This window comes from Macaca thibetana, chromosome 2 (assembly GCF_024542745.1).
Source record: "Macaca thibetana thibetana isolate TM-01 chromosome 2, ASM2454274v1, whole genome shotgun sequence".
In the NCBI taxonomy this organism is placed as follows: Eukaryota; Metazoa; Chordata; class Mammalia; order Primates; family Cercopithecidae; genus Macaca; species Macaca thibetana.
This window is the reverse complement of record NC_065579.1, coordinates 87366605-87384826: the sequence shown is the minus strand read 5'-3', so window position 1 is coordinate 87384826 and position 18222 is coordinate 87366605.

Below are 18222 nucleotides of genomic sequence, written 5' to 3'. Positions count from 1 at the left end.
CGGCAGCCCTGGTGCGGGATCCACTAGAAAGCCAACTGGGCTTCTAGTCTGGTGGGGACTTGGAGAACTTTTATGTCTACCTAAAGGATTGTAAATGCGCCAATCAGCACTCTGTATCTAGCTCAAGGTTTGTAAATGCACCAATCAGTGCTCTGTGTCTAGCTAATCTAGTGGGGACTTGGAGAACTTTTGTGTCTAGCTAAAGGATTGTAAATGCACCAATCTGCACTCTGTGTCTAGCTGAAGGGATTGTAAATGCACCAATCAGCACTCTGTCAAAAGGGAGCAATCAGCTCTCTGTAAAATGGACCAATCAGCAGGATGTGGGTGGGGTCAGATAAGGGAATAAAAGCAGGCTGCCCCAGCCAGCAGTGGCAAGCTGCTTGGGTTCCCTTCCATGTTGTGGAGGCATTGTTCTTTTGGTCTTTGCAGTAAATCTTGCTGTTGTGCTGTTGAGGTGCACGCTACCTTTATGAGCTGCAAAACTCACCAAGAAGGTCTGCAGCCTCACTCCTGAAGCCACCGAGACAACAAACCCATCGGAAGGAAGAAACTCTGAACACGTCCAAATACCAGAAAGAACAAACTCTGGACACACCATCTGTAACACTCACTGTGAGGATCCACAGGGTCCATGGTTTCATTCTTAAAGTCAGTGAGACGAAGAACCCACCAATTCTGGGCATGCCAGATCACGTCATTGCATTGCAGCCTGGGCAACAAGAGTGAAACACCACCCAAAAAAAAAAAAAAAAGGGCTTGTAAGTCTGGTTTGCCAGTGTTCACTGACCTGCTTGGTCCCGAAGACATTTGAGTTTGCAGCCTCTGACATACACCATTTTGTTTAATTCTTGCATGAACTCTGTGAAGTCAATTGATGCTATATAGATGAGAAAACTGAGCCTCAGAGACTTTCCAGAGTCAAGACTGAACGCAGGTGTGTCGGTCTCCAAGGCTGACAATGCTTCTGCTCTGCCCATTGCTGCTTGCAGGGAGCAGGTATATGGAATGCCGTTAGGTGAGGTGATGTTGCGGGTCTCATGTAAGTCCATGGTTCTATGATGCAAAGATTTTAGATCAAGCATGTCACAGCTTTAGAGTCACCATGAAAAAAATCCGGAAATACTTACTACTAACTCACTCTGTGATCTGTGCAAGGCCAGGGACCTGTGCCATAAAACCCCCTAGTGGTTGAAGGTGACTTCTGAGTTTACTTCCACCCTAACAGACTTATATACGGGAGAAAGGGCTGCACTTTTTTAATTTTTTAATTTTTTAAATTTGTGTGTGTGTGTGTGTGTGTGTGACGGAGTCTCGCTCTGTCGCCACACTGGAGTGCAGTGGCGTGATCTCAACTCACTACAACCTCCGCCTCCCAGGTTCAAGCGATTCTCCTGCCTCAGCCTCTCAAGTAGCTGGGACTACAGGCACGTGCCACCACGCCTGGCTAATTTTTGTATTTTTAGTGGAGATGGGGGTTCAGCATGTTGGCCAGCATGGTCCTGATCTCTTGAACTCGTGATTCTCCCGCCTCCGCGTCCCAAAGTGCTGGGATTACAGGGCCAGGCTGCACTTTTAAAAGTGTCCACCAGGGGGCAAAAGATGACCACAAGCTCTTTACACTCCTAGTAATGGGGTGCAGCCAAGGACAGCCTGGAGTAATTTTCCTAAAAGGAAAGAAGCTTCTGTCTGAACTGCCAGCCCTAGAGCTCTGTTCTGTCCTCACGGTTCCCTGCCAGGCCTCCCCTCCCAGAGGGAGCTCTTAGAGTGACTGTGGCTGGTCCTATCCTTGGATTATTGAGTCTTAGAAGCCATTGATTGCAAGATAGGTGATCCTATGGCAGGAAAAATGGTACAATGCCTTAATGTTAGGCTTGCACAGTTCATGAATTGGTCCTGCCAGCTTTTCTTTGCTTTGGAATTTGTCCCCTACTGTCAGGGATTTGGCCATTTGCCCTACACTTCCCTTGCATTGTTTAGCATAATCGAGGCCGTCCTTTTGTGGGTTCTCGGTAACAAAGCGTAATACAGCACTGTTTCCTTAGGTGATCTACAGCACTTATTTGTTACCTTGCAAGAAAATATGAGGCTTTCTTGGAAGCAGATTCTCTAATCCTCAAGGCTTTTGAAAACTGCAGCCCTGGCTGAAAGCTACTCATATGAGACCCTGAGCTAGAGCCACCCAGCTAACCTGCCCCTCAGAAACTGTGAGATAATAAATGTTTGTTGCTTCAAGCTACTAAGGTTTGGGAAATTTATTACATAGCTGTAGAAAACTAATACATGGTGAATCGGTGAAGGGTGGAGGGAGGGCAGGGGGGAAACTGCCTCAGGGATGTGCCCCCCACTTTCATCCTCCAGACAGGACTTCAGAGCATCTGAGGAAAGCCGGAGAGACTCCTCTTTAGGGAAGTCATCCAGCCCTCAGGTCCGCTTATGCCAGGACAGGAGAATGACCATCTGTTTTACCGAAAGCTCTGTGAGGGAGGAACGGAGGAATGGAAGGAGCTGCGTCCTTGACCATCCCCTGGATGAATAGGAAGGGCTGTGCCTCCAGGGTCCATGTCCTCTGTGCCCTGGATGATGCCAGGGCTGCCAGGGATCACAGAGCCACCCACTGGGAAGCTGGGGGTTGGCCTGGCTCAGGGGCCTTCGTCAGCCATAAACACCCACAGCCTGGGGTTGGCAAGGCTGGGAGGCAACACAGGAACTGAAAAACCTGACAAGCTCCAGCCCCTCCTCAGGGTAAATGACAACTCCAGGTAAAATGATTAGCTGGTTCCAGCCCCTCCTCAGGGTAAATGACAACTCCATGTAAAATGATGAGCTGGTTCCAGCCCCTCCACAGGGTAAATGACAACTCCAGATAAAATGATTAGCTGGTTCCAGCCCCTCTGCAGGGTAAGTGGCACCTCCAGGTAAAATGATTAGCTGGTTCCAGCCCCTCCACTGGGTAAGTGGCACCTGGGGTAAAATGACGGCCTGGAGCTGGCAGCTGCTTTTCCTGCTCTCGCGGGTCCTGCAGGGAAGCGTGGGAAGGGAACAGGGTACAGCGCTGGGCACAGAGGGGCTCTCAGACCTGGACTGAACTGTTTCAGGGGTCATCTAGCCCATTCCCCACCTCCAGACGAGGATTTGCCTGAGGCTGGAAAGATGAAGGATCCTCCCAGCGCCGTCAAGCCCCAGATTCCACCTCTCTGTGGGTGGACTGTCAGCGCAGGCCCTCACAACGCAGAGAAAGACATAGGATCCCGCTGGGCCGGTGACAGCAGGAGCTCTGGGTGCCACAGGTGAGGCTGGGGATGCCTGGAGCATCCTGGGAGTCCAGTTAGTCTAGAGCCAGGTTTTCCATACTCCTTAGAGTGCAACCTCAGGGAGATGCAAATTTTACCCCAACACAGCATACACGCAGAAATACATTTATACAATTCAAACACAAGCAGACGAAACAATGTTTACCCTTACAGTGTGTGAAGTCCTTATCTGTCCTACCCCATCCTATCATGCTCTGTTCTATCCTAGGAGACAAAGCGGGGGGTAGGGGAGCTGTGGAGGTGGAGGAGTCTCATCCCGGCCCTTGGGCGACACGTCTAAGTGTGGCTCACGGGGCGCCCCACCAGGGATGGTAATTGACCACCAGGCTGCGGGCCCTGTGGGGACTGGCTCAAGGCCCTGTGGGAGCTGAGTCAGGGCCAGGACTGGGGTGTCCTGACTCCTAGAGACCATGTTCCATTCCTCACCCAAGCCTTCCAGCCCCAGCCCTGGGCTGACTTTTGCTGTCCTACATCATCTGCATATTTATTCCCCTGCTGGACTCACTGGCCATGGGCTCTGTGGTCCTGAGAGTCTTAGGGACTAAGGAGCTGGCAGCACGGAGGGGAACCCAGAATCTCAGACTCAGGGTCTGGCCAGTCACAGGCGTGTGAGGGAACAACTGAGAGGCCCACTGCCCCGTGGCAGGAGGCGGCACTTTGGAGTCTGTCAGACCTGAGTGCAGTCAGACCTGATTCTCACTGTCACTCACTAGCTGTGTGATCTTGCATATGTCACTTAAGCTCTCTGAGCATGGGTTTCCTTATCTCTACCATTAGGATAAAAAATATCTATTTTGTAGGGTTAGTGTGAGGATTAGCAAAAATGTGTATGATGTGCAGTACATGGCACATAATGGGAGCTAAAAAATAGCACTTGTTGGCCAGGTGCAGTGGCTCATGCATGTAATCCCAGCACTTTGGGAGGCCGAGGTGGGTGAGTCACTTGAGGTCAGGAGTTCAAGGCTAGCCTGGCCAACATGGTGAAACCCTGTCTCTACTTAAAAAAAAAAAAAATAGCCGGGCATGATGGGCACCTGTACTCCCAGCTACTTGGGAGGTGGAGGCAGGAGAATCACTTGAACCCAGGAGATGCAAATTGCAGTGAGTGGAGATCACGCCACTGCCCTCCAGCCTGGGTGACAGTGAGACTCTGTCTCAAAAAAAAAAAAAAAAAAAAAAAAGAAAAAAAGAAAAAATAGCACCTGTGATGATTACTGTTGATAATAATGACAATAATAAATTACAATAATACTAACTGGAGGATCTCAAAAGTACTGTGGGTACAGCAGGTATGCTATTACTTAGTTTTGGAGGAGATTTGGCTGCCATGGTTTTCATCCTAGACAAAAAGAAAATTTTCATAAGCACATAGGGGAGAAAGCAGATTATGTAGGTTATGAACAGCCTTAATAATAGAAGAGAAGGAAAACACCTTGCTTAAAACCCAACCCAAGACACAGGCTCTTGCCAAGCGTTCACCTCTGTTACAGGTGATAGTTGGATCCTTGGAAAATGAACAGAATGATTCTGGTCCCAGCCAAGATCCTGTGGTATGCTGGGAAGACATCCCCATTCTCTGGAACACTCCCAGTCCACATATCAGAGCACACCCAAAGTGCGTGGATAGGTAAGGACAAGACAAGTGGGAAAGGTTGGGAAAATCAGGGTAAGGACTGGGAAGCATTATGTCTCTTCTCAGAGGACATCTTCATAGCTCATACTGTGTAAACATTAAATGACATGGGAAATTCAATTTTGGGGCTTACTCTTTTATCTAGAATTGCTGTTTTACTTTCACTAATTGAATGAGATCTCTTAACAAGTGAACCTAACAGAGAATTTAAATTATCCTGATCAAAAAATACATTTTTTTGGTAAATTATATAGTTTGAAAACAAAATTGTGAGAAGATCAATGCTTTTGCTCTAAATATGGCATCTCCCTGCTTATTCACTATGAGGAATGGGACCTCACAGATCCTACCTGCAGAGGCTGCTCTTCCCACACAGGTTTCAAATAAGGAAAGTAGTTAGAAGGAAATAATTCAAATGTTCTTAGCATAAAGAAAAGACAAGGCTGGGTGGGGTGGCTCATGCCTGTAATCTCAGCACTTTGGGAGGCCAAGGCGGGCAGATTGCTTGAGCCCAGAAATTTGAGACCAGCCTGAGCAACATGGTGAAACCCTGTCTCTACTAAAAATACAAAAATTAGCCGAGCGTGGTGTTGCACACCTATGGTCCCAGCTACTCGGGAGGCTGAGGTGAGAAGATCACCTGAGCCTGGGAAGTTTGAGGCTGCAGTGAACTGTGATTGGGCCACTACACTCCAGCCTGGGTGACAGAGTGAGGCAGAGAGAGAGAGAGGGAGGGAGGGAGGGGGAGGGAGGGAGGGAGGGAGCGAAAGAAAGAGAAGAAAGAAAAGACAAATATTTAAGGTAATGAGTATCCCAGTTACCCTGATTTGATCATATGACTGCATCAGATTATCACATGTACCCAGAAAATATGTACATTGATTAGGTATCAACAAAAAGAAAAGAAAAATCTAAAATAATGAAGAAACTCTATTTTTGTTTTGCTTCCATCTACATTCTTCTTCTCCTTTCAGAAAAGAAAGGTAAACCATTTATGCACAGCTTTTAAAGGACCCTTTCTAGCACAAGAATGGAGGCTGCCATTTCCCTGTTTGACAGCCTAACCCTCAGGGGCTTTTCTCTCATCTTGGAGGACCAAACAGTATAAGGGGAAGTTTACCTAATCCAGGTGCTGGACTATGAGCTTCTCCTCATTCATTCTGCACAGGGAGGCTTTATATGAAGAGTCTCTTGCATTTTGTTTAAAAGCTGTCATTTTGTTGCATAGATATTTCGTAGGTAAGAGCTCTGATAGAAGAATTTCAAAGTGACTACATTGGCCAAGTGAAGATTCTGGCCGAGAGTCTGAGTCTAGGGAAGCTAGTCCCAGCAAGAGACCTCTTTTGGGTGCCAGAGTTTCCATCTCTGGTAGTGAGAGCTAATGTGACCATCATATACTTCTTATGCAAAGAAGCAGGAAACATCTGGATGAATGAATCAATGCAGAGCATGGTCCAGAAAGAAAAAGCAGGAGCTGGGAGAACCCATGATTACAACAGCCAGAGGCAGAAGGGTTTGTTTTCTCCTTTCCGGCCAGAGCAGGTTGCCATATAACTCAGGACCAGGGTGCATTTATTCATCTATTGGGCACGAGGCATGGTGCTTGGTGCCTTACCTATCACTTAATCCTCATTTACTCCTGACAACTGTCCCTTAACGTGGATACCTTGTAGACAGTAAGATGCACAAGGCAATTGCATTGAGCCACTAGGATTATTTAGTCAGCCTTATCTCTGTAGCCAACATTCTGCCAAGGGAAGTGGGGACTAACACAGAAATATAAGCCATAGTCCTAGCCTATATAGGACTTGCTTTAAAAATGCTTCCATTGCTGAATTATTTTTTATTTTATTTATTTATTCTTTTGAGACTGACTTTTGCTCTTGTCACCCGGGCCGGAGTGCAATGGCATGATCTCGGCTAACTGCAACCTCCGCCTCGTGGGTTCAAGCCATTCTCCAGCCTCCCAAGTAGCTGGGATTACAGGTGCCCGCCATCATGCCTGGCTAATTTTTGTATGTTCAGAAGAGAAGGGGTTTCACCACGTTGGCCAGGCTGGTCTTGAACTCCTGACCTCAGGTGATCCACCTGCCTTGGACTCCCAAAGTGCTGAGATTACAGGTGTGAGCCACCGCACCCAGCTGCATTGCTGAATTATACAAACTGGTTTCAAAAAGAAAAATAATTTGTTCAGCATGAATATCCAAACTTTGGAGCTTGTTTCTGACCAATAAGGATCTAAATGGAATCCAAATGTCTTTTTATCATGCATCGGATTCAATAGAGAAAAGTCTTTGGACACATGGAGGGAAAAAACTTTACTCTGGTTGAAAGTATTCCCCTTTGATTTAGTTAAATCCTGTGATTTAGCTAAGCCGTGAACTAACTGAGCACACACAATGGGGAGAATGATTAAGTATTAGAAGAGAATTTCCCCTTGGTGTTTCATTTGTGAATTCATACACTCAGTTTCAACTACTTCCTCTTCCAAAACCAGGTTAAATTTGGACCTCATGATCCTTTCAAAACATAAATCAGATCATAGCATTTCTCTGCTCAAATCCTTCTAATCACAACCATTTCCCTTAAAGCAAAGGTTCTCAAAAAGGTCTACAGAGCTGTACATGGCCTAGTTTTTTCATGATTTATTTCTCTAAGTTTGTCTGGTTTCTTCTTTCTTTTTTTCTTTTTCATTTCATTCTGCCTTTCTTTTTTAACACATCATTTCTACAAATAAGAAAAGATTGCCCTCTGCAGCACTCTGAATCGCCCTGCCCTCTTTCTATTTGCTGCTTTAGGGGTCAGAAAATACAGCCTGTGGACCAAATGTCTGTTTTGTGTGGTCCACAGCTAAGAATGGTATTTACTGTTTGTTTACTGTTTGTTTTTGTTTTGTTTTGAGACAGAGTCTCACTCCGTCACCCAGGCTGGAAGTACAGTGGAGCAATCTCAGCTCACTGCAACCTCCACCTCCCGGGTTAAAGCGATTCTCCTGCCTCAGCCTCTCTAGTAACTAGGATTACAGGCGTCCGCCACCACACCTGGCAAATTTTTGTACTTTTAGTAGAAACGGGATTTCACCATGTTGGCTGGTCTGGACTCAAACTCCTGACCTCAGGTGGTCTGCCTGCCTCAGCCTCCCAAAGTGCTGGGATTACAGATGTGAGCCACGATGCCCAGCCTACATTTTTAAATGGCTGAAAACATCAGAAGATAATACTATTTCATTGATACATGAAAATTATATGAAATTTAAATCTCAGTGTCTGTAAGTTGTGTTGGAACACACCCATGGCCATTTGTTTTCTTACTGTCTATGACTGCTTTTGTGTTACAAGAGTAGAATTGAAGGCTGGGCATGTTGGCTCACACCTGTGATCCCAGGAGTTGCATTTGGGAGGCCCAGGTGGGTGGATCACCTGAAGTCAGGAGTTCAAGACCAGCCTGGCCAACATGGTGAAACCCCGTCTCTACTAAAAATACAAAAATTAGCTGGGCGTGATGGTGGTGCCTGTAATCCCAGCTACTTGGGAGGCTGAGGCAGGAGAATTGCTTGAACCTGGGGGGCGGAAGTTGCAGTGAGCCGAGATGGCGCCACTGCACTCCAGCCTGGGCAACAGAGCAAGACTCTGTCTCAAAAAAAAAAAAAGAGCAGAATTGAGTCATGAGTCTTTGTGATGAGACTATATGACCCCTAGAGCCTAAAGTGTTTACTATCTAGCCCTTTACAGAAAAAGTGTTCTGCCCTCTGAGTTAAACCAGTGTTATATTATTGTTTTTCATGCCTCTAACCATCCTTAAATGTTCAGTTCCATAAAGCAGTCCCTTTAACAAATGCAGCCAAAATCAGTACCATAGCCTTGATCTTGTTTCCTAGTGTAAAAGAATCAAATTGCTGATAGCAGCAATTGCCACCTCAGGTCCCTTCCTCTCGTCCTTTAACTTTCTTTCTGGGGAAATCTGTAGGTACATAAAGGAGGGTGGTTGACTCTTTTTCTAGCAAAGCAGTGCTATTTAGAATCGTGAAGATGGAGGGCTAGGAAAAGGTTACATTACAAAGAAAATGAGAACAAGCGGCCAAGTATGGTGGCTCACACCTATAATCCCAACACTTTGGGAGGCTGAGGCGTGTAGATCACCTGAGGTCAGGAGTTCTAGACCAGCCTAGCTAACATGGTGAAACCTGTCTCTACTAATAACACAAAAAATTAGCCAGGCATGGTGGTGCACTCCTGTAATCCCAGCTACTCGAGAGGCTGAGGCAGGAGAATCCCTCGAACCTGGGAGTCGAAGGTTGCAGTGAGCTGAGATCCTGCCATTGCACTCAAGCCTGGGCAACAAGAGTGAAACTCCATAAAAGAAAGAAAGGAAGGAAGGGAGGGAGGGAGGGAGGGAGGGAGGGACAAGAAAGAGCAAAATGCAGGTGGTAGCAAAACATAAATGATTCCAAACTTCAGACAGTGAAGCAAATGCTCTTCCTTCTTGGATTGCTTCTCTTGACCCCACCCACGTGCTCCCTGCCCTTCCCTCCCAATGGGAACTTGGGATGACCTGTGCAGCGTTGGGGAGGAAAGGTAGGTGAGGAGGGATGGGACCTGGGCTGACCAGCTAGCTGTTCTGAGCTGCCATGGGGTCTGTCCGAAATTTATAAACATTATGTGTTAGCCTGGTATCTCTGTGCCTCAGTTTCTTCTTCTGCAAAACGGGGAGCTCATTTCCCCCACATAGGTTGTTGTGAGGCTTAAAGAGCTACTATATATGTTAAGCATTCATAACAGTGCCTGTTGTATGATAAACATACATGTGTTAGGCTGTTCTTGAACTGCTATAAAGAAATACCTGAGACTGGGTAATTTATAAGAAAAGAGGTTTGATTGGCTCATGGTTCTGCAGGCTTTCCAGGAAGCACAGCTCCAGCATCTGCTTCTGGGGGACCTCAGGAAGCTTTTACAAATGGTGGAAGGTGAAGCGGGAGCAGGCACTTCACATGGCCAGAGCAGGAGCAAGAGAGTGTGGGAGGGGAGGGGCCACACACTTTTTAAACGACCAGATCTCATGAGAATCCATTGACCATCGTGAGGACAGCACTAAACCATTCATGAGGGATCTGCCCTCATGAGCCAAACACCTCCCACCAGGCCCCACCTCCAGCCCTGGGGATTGCAATTCAGTGTGAGATTTGGCAGGAACAAATATCCAAATTATGTCAACATGAAAATAACCCGAAAAAGAAGAACTTTGTTTCCTAAGTGGGCAAGAAAAAGCACTGACAAGAATTATATTTAGAAAAGGAAGCAGATGTCAGCAAAACAACAGTGTCCCAAGAATAAATACTCAGGGCCAATTAAGAAAAGCAAATGTTTGACTTCTCTGAGCCCTACTTTATATTTCAGCCTTTTTAATGAGTTTTGAATTCTGTGTAATCAGATTAGTTACCGGGAATTTTAAAGCGTAACTCCTTTAGAATTCGATAACACTATAATCTCTGTGTTATCAGCTTCCCCAGTGAAGATTCAGGGCTCATCTTTGCCTGTTTGTTCACTTGGCATTTCCCTGCTTTTATTTTTTCATGCCATTGAACAGAAATCTACACCCATGTTTAACTTGTGAGGAAAGAAATAACAGTTTATATCTTTCAGCAGCAGGTGGGGACCTTGCTGTTGAATTTAGACAGTAAGTCTTACGTTGCCAGCAGCGAGAGAGAATAAAGTAATTCAGATTTTCCCTCCGCCCCACATCCATGCTCAGTTGGAATTAAAGTCTTTGAACTAATGTTAAATCAAGAGCTAATTCTAATGCAAATGCTATGTGTGTGTGTGTGTGTGTGTGTGTGTGTGTGTGTGTGTAGAGGGCACAATAGCTCCAAATGGCCCCTAATTTTTTCCTATGACTTGAGCTAAAGTTTCCTGGCTCAAGTCACAGCCACCAAATACCCCAAGACAGCTACTGAGTAGAATTTTATCTTTTCTGTTCAAACAAATTGGAAGCTCTCAAATTGAATTAATAAATGATACAACAACTGAGAGAATATATCATTTTCCACACTTAAAATGTGGGTTATAAATGCAAACTTTAGGTTGTTCCCTTCTTACTTAGGTGGACAGGATAAGTCACTACTACTAAATGGTAACCATTTGTGCTTCCCAATGTCAGTTACTACAATGGATTTACTAAGAAAAATCTATGAAGTTGAAATGACAAGCTTTTCAGTAAATACTGAGTGATTTGTGATTTTTAAAAACATGTCAGTATGGCTCTTGGACTAGTTTTAGCAGGGGCATATTTGTTTAAAAAGGAATAGATCACCACAACAAACTAAAGAAAAAAAATACTTAAAATGAAGAAATTGATGTAACAAAGAATTTACAAGTAGTTTTATCTTTCTTTTCTTTTCTTTTTCTTTTTTTTGAGATGGAGTCTCACTCTGTCGCCCAGGCTAGAGTGCCGTGGTGTGATCTCAGCTCACCGCAACCTCTGCCTCCCAGGATCAAGCAATTCTCCTGCCTCAGCCTCCCGAGTAGCTGGTATTACAGGCACCTTCCACCGTGCCCAGCTAATTTTTAGTAGAGACGGGGTTTTGCCATGTTGGCCAAGCTGGTCTCGAACTTCTGACCTCAGGTGATATGATCATGACTTTTAAGCCTGTCAGTTTCATCTTTAATACTAATGTGACTCATGGAACATTTTGAGTATCAGATTGGTTTTTAATTAGAACGCCAGTCCCATTTCCTAAATCATATAAGCCTGTTCAGAATAGAACAACAGATCTAAAATTTGAGTGTATTTTCCATAAAGAATACAGAGAAGGCCGGGTGCGGTGACTCATGCCTGTAATCCCGGCACTTTGGGAAGCCAAGGCAGGTGGATCACAAGGTCAGGAGTTTGAGACCAGCCTGGTCAATATGGTGAAACTTCATCTCTACTAAAAATACAAAAATTAGCCAGGCATGGTGGCGGGTGCCTGTAGTCCCCAGCTACTCGCGAGGCTGAGGCAGGAGAATCGCTTGAACTCAGGAGGTGAAGGGTGCAGTGAGCCAAGATTGCACCACTGCACTCCAGCCTGGGTGCCAGAACGAGACTCAGTCTCAAAAGAAAAAAAAAAGAAAAGAAAAGAAACATTCGGAAGAGCAGGTTTCATTATTTCCTTATTTCCTCATCAAAGAGAGAAAACTGGAGTCAGAACGGAATGATTAAATGAATTAATTTTTTTCTGATAGTTATAGAATATCCCCTGATTACAGTCCACTAGTTTTTCTTTTGAATAGTGTTACCTACTTACATGAACTTTGGGGTTTATTTATTTATTTATTTACTTCAGACGGAGTCTTGCTCTGCCACCCGGGCTGGAGCATAGTGGTGCGATCTCGGTTGGCTGCAACCTTCACCTCCCGGGTTCAAGTGATTCTCCTGCCTTAGCTTCCTGAGTAGCTGGGATTACAGGCGCCCACCACGCTTGGCTGATTTTTGTATTTTTAGTAGAGATGGGGTTTCACCATGGGGTTTATTTTTGTTTTGGCAATGATCAAGTGTTAGGATCACTTTACATTTGGCTATAACTTTTGCTCCCCCTACTGGTGTTCTCTTCAAATTGCAGGTTTCCACTATGGTTCACGGAATTGTGAGTTACCAACAGATCTGAAAAAACGAAGCAGGAAAATATGTATCACATACAGCAAGAGTAAACATTGTTTGGTGCAACTTTGTTTCAGTTATGTATCTATGAATGCACAATCAAGAGCACCTTTCAGTCAGAAACCTTCAGTATCCAGGTAGCTGCAGTAAGCAGGGTGGAGACCAGGGTGTGCCCAGTGAGGCCGCAGGGTCCCCAGGAAACCCTTCCCAGTACATGAACAGTCCCAGTTTTAAGCAATGGGCATGGAAAGTTGGGGAAAACGTATAAATCCAGATGGCAGCCCCGCCCCCATAGGCCTGAAACCAACACTGGTTTTTTTGTTTGTTTTGTTTTATTTTGTTTTTGAGACAGAGTTTTACTCTTGTTCCCCAGGCTGGAGTGCAATGGTGCGATCTTGGCTCACTGCAACCTCCGTCTCCTGGGTTCAAGCGATTCTCCTGCCTCAGCCTCCCAAGTAGTTGGAAGTATAGGCATGTGCCACCACGCCAGGCTAATTGTTTTGTAGAGACTGGGTTTCGCCGTTGGCCAGGCTGGTTTCGAACTCCTGACCTCAGATGATCCACCCGCCTTGGCCTCCCAAAGTGCTAGGATTACAGGAGTGAGCCACCGTGCCCAGCCGCAACACTGTTTTTAGTGGTGAACAGATACAGCATAGATTAACTGATTTCCAGAGTTGCTACGGTCTTTTTTTCCCTCCTGATTATTGAGGTAGGCCATTATGGTTGGCAGTTTGCAATAATTGATTTGTGCATTACTCTAAGTAATTTGAGCATTACTCTAAGTGATGCAATCCATATGTGCATTATTCTAAGTGATGCAACTTAAACTCATGCATCACTTAAACTCACTAAGTGCATTATAAGTGTGAGTGTCAACAGCTCATGTTTGATTTGGCCTGTGGATTCTCTATTGTGTTTTGTATTGAGATAGTGCTAGTTTAATTTTAACACAGTGAGTAATGTGCTCATATTTTCTTTTTTCTTATTCTTTTTCTTTTCTTTTCTTTTCTTTTTTAAGATGGAGTCTCGCTCTGTCACCCAGGCTGGAGTGCAGTGGCTCAATCTCTGCTCACTGTAAACTCCACCTCCCGGGTTCACATCATTCTCCTGACTCAGCCTCCGAAGTAGCTGGGACTACAGGCACGTGCCACCATGCCTGGCTAATTTTTTGTGGTTTTTGTAGAGATGGGGTTTCCCCGTGTTCACCAGGATGGTCTCATCTCCTGACCTTGTGATCCACCCGCCTAGGCCTCCCAAAGTACTGGGATTACAGGCATGAGCCACCATGCCTGGCCATAATGTGATCATATTTTCTAAGAGTTCAGGAAATGAAAATGAGAAGGATTATAGTACCAAAGCTAGCATGATGTAAACATCATCACAAAAGAAAGTTAAATAGCTGTTATTTGAATGATGGATGGAAGGACACATGCAACTGGATAACGAAGGTAAATAAACAAGACAGTACATTCTGCATACTAGACAGAAAAGCATTTGGGATTAAGAGTGGTGAAGAAGGGAATGGGAAAGCATATATGAAGACTGAATCTCACAAGTCCAAGCTCAGATAGGCAAGTCCTTCTAAATCAATAACAAATTTCATCCCCTCCCAAAGACAGATACCGGTTGAAAATAGCAGCTGCTAAATTAGTTTGGGCAGAACAGGTGAATGACCATACGTTATCATTTCTTTGATTGCTTTGTGAGACCCAATAAAATCACATTCAGGTGACTGATTCAGGTTTCAACTAAAATCTCCCGAGAGTCAACAAAAGGGATTTTTTTTTTTTTTTTGGACAGAGTTTTGCTCTGTTACCAGGCTAGAGTGCAGCAGCATGATCATAGCTTACCACAGCCTTGATCCTGGGTTCAAGTGATCCTCCTGCCTTAGCCTCCCCAGAAGCTAGGACTATAGGTATGAGCCTCCATATTTGGCTCATTTTAAAATTTTTAGTAGAGACAGGGGTCTTGCTATGTTGCCCTGGCTAATCTTGAACTCCTGACCTTACGCAGTTCTTCTGCCTTGGCCTCTCAAAGTGGTGGACTTATAGGCATGAGCCACCACTCCCAGGCCAGAGGAAAATTTTGATAATGGATATATTGGCCCCTTACAGTGGAGAACAGCATCTGTCAGATATTACTACAGGGGTTTTCTACACTGTATCAAGCAGTACATCAAATTGCAGCAGCAGCAACAACAAAATGTTCTCCCTTGTTTGTAGGTACTTGGTTTGAAAAATGCAGTTTGAAATTATCTTTATTTTCTATGAAATTTTTCATAAAATGGAAGAAAACAAATGTTCCTATCTTTTCCCAATAAATACGAACTGGACTTTGACTGTCTCTGCATATATTTGGCAGATAGTACATATAATTTTGGCAAACTCGATTCTGTTTATGAATTTCTTGACAGAATGCAAAGATCTTACCTGCGAAAAATCCTGCGTATCCTGTACACATAACACTGTTAAAAAGGGGTGTGATTTGGGAGGCCAAGGTGGGTGGATCACAAGGTCAAGCGATCAAGACCATCCTGGCCAACATGGTGAAACCCTGCCTCTACTAAAAATACAAAAATTAGGAGAATTACTTGAACCCGGGAGGCGGAGGTTGCAGTGAGCCGAGATCGCGCCACTGCACTCCAGCCTAGTGACAGAGTGAGACTGTCTCAACAACAACAACAACAAAAAAAGGCAGGAGTGGTTGTGATTTGCTTACCGTGATACTGAGGGTTTTCGCAATGAAGGTTTTGGTCGTTTTTCAATGTTCTCAAAATGTGCAGAATCACTTAATGAAATTTGGACATTGTAAAAATGGAAGGAGACCGCTTCCTTAGATTGTGCCTACAAGACGGCTATCATTGTTGCCAGTCATATGTTAATAGAAGCAAAGGACCTGACTGACAAACAGCTGATCAATCAAAACAAGCCTGTGGCTACAAAGCGAGTGGGCACCCTTGGAGAGCTGAAAACAAATTCCTGCAAGTCTAAAAACCTGCTCTTGCTCCTAAGTAAATCCCAAGTATTCCATGCTCAAATACTTTTGTTGAGAGGATACTGAGCTTGATGTCCTCGTGGACTGGCACCAGGAATCAGTGTAATGGGGGTTGTACAAGAGCACCGCAGTAAGGCAAAGTGAATTTTCACACTAGAAAGTATTCAGTTTTATTACTATGTAAAAGACAAGACAGATGCCCTAAACACACTGCAAGTAGTTAGAGAATATTATCAGAAAAGGAAACAGAAAAAGTATTCTGTATCATGGGACAAAAAAAAAAAAAACAAAAAACCACGTTATTTTAAATTAAATGTAGGTCATAAACTGTTTGGCCCAATTGTATTCATGTTCTGTTTTTAAAAAGTGTTCATTTTAAGAACACATAATAATAGTCTGCTAAATTTATGCAACAGAGAATTAAAATAAATTGCTATATCAGAGAATAGAAACATTATAAAATATTGTTATATTTTTCTCACATATTATTTGTTTAATCAGTACTAGTATTTGCTACTACTAAATGTCACTGATAATTTATCTTATTGTTCTTTTGCTTAAATAATCGCATTTATGTAACAGAAAAGTAAACAATACAGAATAATATGTAATTTCAAATAAACTCCCATTTTTCATATTTTTATGTTAAAGTAAACACACGCATATATTTGTCTTATGTTACTTTATTTTCTGTCCTTTTTGTCGAGTTTGACTGTGTTCCAGGTTGGCTCTCTAAAACTGGGTCACCCTCTGATACAGTGTAATACAAACATGTCCTGGGCATATCAGGGAACTCATAGGAGCACTTAAAACCTTTTTTATGGCCAGGCGCAGTGGCTCACACCTGTGATCCCAGCACTTTGGGAGGCTGAGGTGGGCAGATCACAAGGTCAGGAGATTGAGACCATCCTGGCTAACACGGTGAAACCTCATCTCTACTAAAAATACAAAAAAGTAGCCGGGCGTGGTGGCTGAGGCAGGAGAATGGCGTGAACCCAGGAGGCGGAGCTTGCATTGAGCTGAGATCGGGCCTCTGCACTCAGGTCTGGATGACAGAGTGAGACTCTGTCTCAAAAAAAAAAAAAACAAAAAAAAAAAAACAAAAAAAAAAAACCTTTTTGATGAGTGGGAATTTGCCACGCAGGACAAGTAGGAAAAGGTATTTCATTTCAGTAAAGGGATAAGCATTTTCTTTTCTTTTCTCTTCTCTTTCTTTTCTCTTTCTTTCTTTTCTCTTTCCCTCCCTCCCTCCCTCCCTCCCTCCCTCCCTCCCTCCCTCCCTCCCCTCCCTCCCTCCCTCCCTTCCTTCCTTCCTTCCTTCCTTCCTTCCTTCCTTCCTTCCTTCCTTCCTTCTTTTCTTTCTTTTTTCTTTTTTTGAGACAGAGTGTTGCTCTGTTGCCCAGGTTGGAGTGCTGTGGCATGATCTTGGCTCACTGCAACCTCTGCCTTGGCTCGCTGCAACCTCCACCTCCTGGGCTCAGGCAATTCTGCCTCAGCCTCCCAAGTAGCTGGGATTACAGGTGACTGCCACCACACCTGGCTAATTTTTATATTTTTTGTAGAGATAGGATTTCAGCATGTTGGTCAGGCTGGTCTTGAACTCCTAACCTCAGGTGATTTGCCTGCCTTGGCATCCCAAAGTGCTGGGATTACAGGTGTGAGCCCCTGCACCTGGCCAGGATAAGCATTTTCAAACAGGTAGATATATGAGAGTTGATAAACTGTATTGTAGCAGTTAAAATTGCTACTTGGCAATCATCCTGTTTCATACCATATATATACATGAACGTATTCTGCTAAAGGTCATATATAAACAAGAGGTATGTCCTGATGGTGAAAAACATTTATTACAAGGATGAGCTGGGAAACAGGAGGGAGCCCAAGCCTGGGTGCCTCCGTGTCGTCCCTCCCGTGTAGGGTTCCCCGCTTGTTGAATGAAGAATCTCCCTCCTTAGAATCTCTGCTACCACCTGTTAAATTAAGTTTAGCCTAAAGCTGCCTCCTTACATATTTTAAGTTCAGTCTAAAGGGTTCTCTGTACATAGTGAAATGTCACCTAACTGGATATGTAAACAGATGGTAATCTACTCTTGTACCAATCACTGAATTTCGGCCAAAGGTTGCCAACTATTTGAACTGTGTTCAAATAAGGCAAACACTATGATGTAACAACCCAGCTGTTTCTGTACCCTGGGGGCTGCATGGTAAATGGAGTGGATAAAACAAACCCAAAGGTAGGAAAAGTTTGGATATGTTTGCTGAAGTCTAGATCAGAGAAGAGGTTCAAGGTAATGAGATTAGTAGCAGTGTGGCAAGCTGGTAGGTTCTACTTTGAACATGTTGAGGTGCCAGCAGGTCATCTGACTGAACACACCTAGGGAACATTGGTCTGATGCTTGGAGGAACAGACAGGACACCTAAGAAGAGTGTGGAGAGAGCCGGGCGTGGTGGCTCACACCTGTAATCCCAGCACTTTGGGAGGCTGAGGCAGGCAAATTACGAGGTCAGGAGTTCGAGACCAGCCTGACCAACAAACATAGTGAAACCTTGTCTTTACTAATAATACAAAAATTAGTTGGGTGTGATGGCATGCACCTGTAGTCCTAGCTACTCAGGAGGCTGAGGCAGGGGAATTGCTTGGACCCAGGA